Here is a 5,929-nt window from a genome sequence, read left to right as displayed (position 1 = left end):
TAACCATTCAACGCAACATAATCGACGCCGGCTTTCGGAGTCGAAGACCCACTCGTGTACCCTTGATCACTGCACGACACAAAGCTTTACGCCTCGCCTGGGCCCATCAACACCGATATTGGACTGCTGGTGACTGGAAACATGTTGCCTGGTCGGACGAGTCTCGTTTCAAATTGTTTCGAGCGGATGGATGTGTACGGGTATGAAGACAACCTCATGAATCCATGGACCCTGCATCTCAGCAGGAGATTGTTTAAGCTAGTGGAGACTCTGTAATTGTGGGGGCGTGTGCAGTTAGAGTGATGTGGGACCCCTGATACGTGTAGATACGACTGGGGCCGGTGACACGTAACGTACGTCAGCATCCTGTGTGATCATCTGTATCGATTCAGGTCCATTCTGCATTCCGACGAACTTAGGCAATTCCAGCAGGACAATGCGACACCCCACACGTCCAGTATTACTACAGAGTGGCTTCACGAACACTCTACTGAGTTTAAACACTTCTTCGGGCCATCAAACTCCCCAGACATGGACATAACTGGGCACATCTGGGATGTCTTGCAACGTGCTGTTCAGAGGAGATCTCCACCCTCTCGTACCCCTACGGATTTATGGACAACCCTGCAGGATTCATGGGGTCAATTCCCTCCAGCAGTACTTCAGACATTATTCAAGTCCGTTGTAAGTAGGCTGTTTATGTTTTCTTTATGTAAGTAGGCTGTTTATGTTTTCTTTATGTAAGTAGGCTGTTTATGTTTTCTCTATGTAAGTAGGCTGTTTATGTTTTCTTATTGGCAACGTTACGTAGCGCTCAAAATGAAAACCACTGGCTGTGCTGTGTGCAGTCTGTGGCTGCTTTGCATTGTTGTAATACTCGCCATTGTAGTGTTGGGCAGCGGCAGCTGGATGCGAACAGCGCGTAGCGTTGCGCAGTTGGAGGTGAGCCGCCAGCAGTGGTGGATGTGGGGAGAGAGATGGCGGAGGTTTGTAATTTGTCATGAACTGCTATATTTATATATGATGATATCAAGGTAAATACATTGTTCGTTCTCTATTAATATCTTTCATTTGCTAACTATCCCTATCAGTAGTTAGTGCCTTCAGTAGTTTGAATCTTTTATTTAGCTGGCAGTAGTGGCGCTCGCTGTATTGCATTAGCTTGAGTAGCGAAGATTTTTGTGAGGTAAGTGATTTGTGAAAGGTATAGTTTAATGTTAGTCAGGGCCATTCTTTTGTAGGGATTATTGAAAGTCAGATTCCGTTGCGCTAACAAAAATATTGTGTGTCAGGTTAAGCACAGTCGTGTATAATTGTTCTAAGGGGAAGTCTCGTGTATAAATTGTACTAAGGGGATGTTTCATATGTCGACCCTTAGCCTAGGATACCTCACTGGAATCTTCTGATTTTTTTCTTGTAGTTTGTGTATTTAGTGTAGCTTTTGTTTATTGCTAGCGCGTAATTGTAGAGAGAATCTCCTTTGTAGTTGCAGTCTTTCATTGTTGTACTGTAAAACAGTTGTGGCATGCATGTAGATTTGCACCAAGTATTTCGTAGCTGCGCTTGTAATTAACTAGATATTATTTTCAGTGCTATGTTAATGTGTTCTCTTATTTTTGCTATTCAAATTGTGCTTTTCTGTGTTATCGTGTGAAATATTGTGACAATAATGGCGTGTGAAAAACGTAACACTCGGCTCCAAAGTAAAATGAGAAATGACAGTGAAGACGAAAGCAGTGTGTTGGCCCCACCATGTAATGAATTAACTAATATTCAAAGTAGTAATTTGGTAACTGTGCATAGCGAAATGGAGCGGGCGTCAAACAATGGCGTAGGCAGTCAAACAGGTAGTGAACAGGGAAGCATTATCGATCGATCGGTCGGCAACAGCTCGCCTCAGGAATCCGAAATGATAGGACACAATTTTGCAAATACTGTAGATTCAGGTTTTGCGTCCTCACCGTTTTCTCAAATAAGTCAAGACACATTTTCAGCTTGTCAAAATGTGAATGTTGCCGGTGCAAATGCACTGCCGAAAAGAGTAGAGGAACAGATTCCAGACACTAATGCATTGTTATTACAACTAATGCAACAAATGGAACAAAATCAGAGACAAACACAGCAAAAGCTGCAAAAGTTAGACACAATGGAACAAAATCAGAGACAAACACAGCAAAAGCTTCAAAAGTTAGACACAATGGAACAACACCAGAGACAAACACAGCAACAGTTAGACGCAATGGAACAAAATCTCCACACCACGCTTGAACAAACACGTGAAGATTTAACAACCTGAGTTACATAACATTGAATCGAAATGTGAAAAAGTCTGTAATGACGTAAAAACTCAAATTTGTGAGCATTTTCAACCTATTTTTTCGCGGCATGAAAATGCATTACAGAATCACGAAGCAGCCATAAAAGAACTGCAAACCATTGTTCATGAAAATCATGAGACCTTGTGGGCTAAAATTGACTCAGTTGCATCTACCGATTCGGTTACGCAACTTGCAAAAACTCAGGAAAACTTAAAGGACACAGTAGATTCGATTTCAACACAAATGGACACTCTGAAACTTGGTTCAGAAAAACACACTGAGGAAATGTGTTCACTATCGGCGAAAGTAGCCGAACTTTCGGATCAGGTCACTAACTTATCTACAAAGGTAGATGATGATCTGAATGACACAAGACCCGTAGCCTTCACTGACACAGAAGAGTATGAACAAATAAGAAAAGTCAAACAAAATCAGAATCAAATTAATACGCAATACAAAAGAGAAATGCGGGAAGTACAAGATCAGCTGACACAGGTAATACAAGAATTACGTATTTCAGAGGACACTCGCGCACCAATAAGGGAAGAGGGACCTAGAAATACGGAACAGCCACAAAATAATAACACAGGGCATTTCGGTAATTATGAAAGAAATTGGCAAGGTACACCGAATTTTGAGATGGAACCGCCGACACGACGTAACAATGACCGATATGCTACTCGCCGACACGATGATTTTGACTATACGCTGTTCATTACTACACGTAAATTCAAAAAGTTTAAGAATTCTGCCAACGACATTCATCCACAAGCGTGGCTCCATCAATTCTCTCATTGTTTCCCTCCCAACTGGTCATTGGAGCACAGGTTAGAATTTATGTGTGGCTACTTAGAGAATGAACCAGCTGTAAGAATGCGATCGGTCATTCACGATTGCCACAGTGAAGGAGAATTTTACCATGCCTTCCTCTCAGCATATTGGTCTCAAGCCACACAAGACCGCGTAAAACATAGCATCATAATGATGAAACATTTCGAGCAATCTGAATTTTCCAGTCTTGTGAAATATTTTGAAGACATGTTGCACAAGAATCAATACCTGTCAAACCCATACAGCCCGTCAGAACTTATCCGCATTTGCTTAATCAAACTGCCTGAACATTTACGACATATTATTTTAGCAGGACGTTGCAAAGACGACATTGAAGCTTTTCAGGGACTCTTACAAGAATTAGAAATTGACACTGACAATCGCGGAACGCAGGAGCACAACAATTACAGATCACATCCGTCGCAATTCCGCGATGAAAGAAATAATTACTGGACATGACAAAGCTATTCTCACAACACATATCGTGACCAAAACAGACACCACCCGTACGACAACCGTTGGCGGAGTAGTAATAATTACAGGGAAAGATCACCTCTCCGCGGTAGTGACCATCACAGAGACAATCAGAGAAACAGACAATATGGGAACCAAAATAATTATTATTACGGGAGACAGAATAACTTTAGACGCAACGGTCCAGCGCGCAGTTACGATTCAGGGAGAAATTCTCCACCACTTAACCGACAAGAAAGAAACTACAGGAACTACCGACATGACGACAGACGATGTGATCGTAACGACAGACCTGAATTGCATCAGAACTGGCGGGACTTAAACAGGGCAGGGCCCTCTCGTCACGGTGAATTTGTAGAAGTTAGGTCTCCAAATCCCAATAACGACGCGCGCCAACAAAGAGACAATAGGCAATGACTCACACCGCTGGCAGCCACAAAACGTTCTTATGACACTAACGACGCAGCTGCCGTAGCTAGTAATTACGTAAAAATGGAAGATATTAGGGACATCTTACTCCAAGAACACATACTGGTACTGCTAATGAGATTTTAATGCAACTTTTGGTTTACTTGAAAATACATTCTGGGTTTAATGTACTTTCTGTGAGATACCAGACGACACAGTGGTTAGTTTAAGTGACAACTACACGATTTTATCACGACGCTATTAATGAGTGACAATTTACAATGTTGCTTTTGCAGTGTTTCTGTTTTATATCTGCACAGTTTTCTGTTTTATTCTGGAAAGTAAAACAGGTTTTAGTAGTAACTTTTGTGGTATAGCTACAATGAGACTGCCTTTTCCGTAGCACAACAATACGTTACAGCACAGTAATTTCTTCATCACAACAATAAGCGTAATAACTAAGATATCTATACGCAAAGCATTTCACTTTTGTTTATCATGAGGTAAGTACATTGGCTTCTGCAGAACTTAGCTTTTGGAGGACGATAACTACGACACTTCCACAGAGATTATCTTACAACAAGATGCACATTTAGCGCTGCAGGACACGCATTTCAGTGATTAATGTTGTACTTAAAACATTTATTTTTAAAGATTTTTGAATTACAAAGAAAGTTTTCCGTGATACATTTCATTCCATTGCTGTAATCTGTAACACCTGAGGGTATAATTACATTAATCCTCAGGGGGGTACACGCTTACTTTGTGTACCATGTGTGTGGCAACCACAAGGAACCCTAGCTAATATGGTATTTGCTTATACAACTTTACACATCGGTACCATATTTCTCTAACACACAAATTACACAGCTATCTGATCATGTAACTGAGAGATAAACTTTTTTTGTTACATCAGTGACAGATGTTTACGCAATTACACAGTTGGATAACTTCACACTTATGAAACTGTATTTTGTCTGTACTTTGTAAACTGTTCATATTTTTTCGGAATCATTGTGATACTATGAGAGCTTTGAATGATGTATTTGGTATGAGATCATGATTTTTAAAGTACGTTTGAGGCAGCTGACACTTTTGACATGAGCAGAGAATTTTTTTAGGCTTAGATATTATTGGAGGAAGTTACGACGATTTTGAGATTTGACTGACGTGTTATGATGTTATTATTACGACGACGATGTGTATTATGTTGTTGAGGAATGTTTATTATGCTACGTATTTCTCACGATGAAATATTGAAGAAGTGTCGACGAATATGTATATGTATAATGAGGTAAGGAATAATGAGTAGTGTTTAGGGACTCTGATTTATGAAAAGGATGTTGGAAACCAAGAAACGTACTTTAAGAGTTATGAAATTCGTGACTGTATCACAATGCTGACGAATATTTTATTTGGACACTTATATTTATAGGATTTTGTTTCTACAGATTTGCAACGCTAATTCTTGACCTGTGAAATATTTTTATATGAGACTGCCACGGTAGCAGAAACTGCTGTCGTAAATATTTCCGTACGAAAGTTAAGTGACCACCTGCACGTAATGCGTCGCGGGCACCCAGTTGTGTCAGACGCCTGGAGAAAAAGCCATTATTGCGAGCCCTTTTCAGCGGCACAGGTAGAACAAAAAAAAAGGGGAGGCCATTATCCTCGGAAATATTCTTACATCTGCAAACCTGATAATGACAAGTGTCTTTCTACGAGAATTGAGAGCTACTGACTTACGAAATGCCACATAGCTATTGAATGATGTTTTTATGCTTTGGTTTGTGTAATTGCTTATTTCATTTGATATCTGGTTTCCAGCTGTGTTGCAGCATTGCTTTTATAAAATGAAATGCATTTGCTAATGTGAACACTTTCTGTCAACAGATCTA

The sequence above is a fragment of the Schistocerca piceifrons genome, chromosome X, assembly GCF_021461385.2.
Source record: "Schistocerca piceifrons isolate TAMUIC-IGC-003096 chromosome X, iqSchPice1.1, whole genome shotgun sequence".
In the NCBI taxonomy this organism is placed as follows: Eukaryota; Metazoa; Arthropoda; class Insecta; order Orthoptera; family Acrididae; genus Schistocerca; species Schistocerca piceifrons.
Note: the sequence above shows the minus strand (reverse complement) of the source record.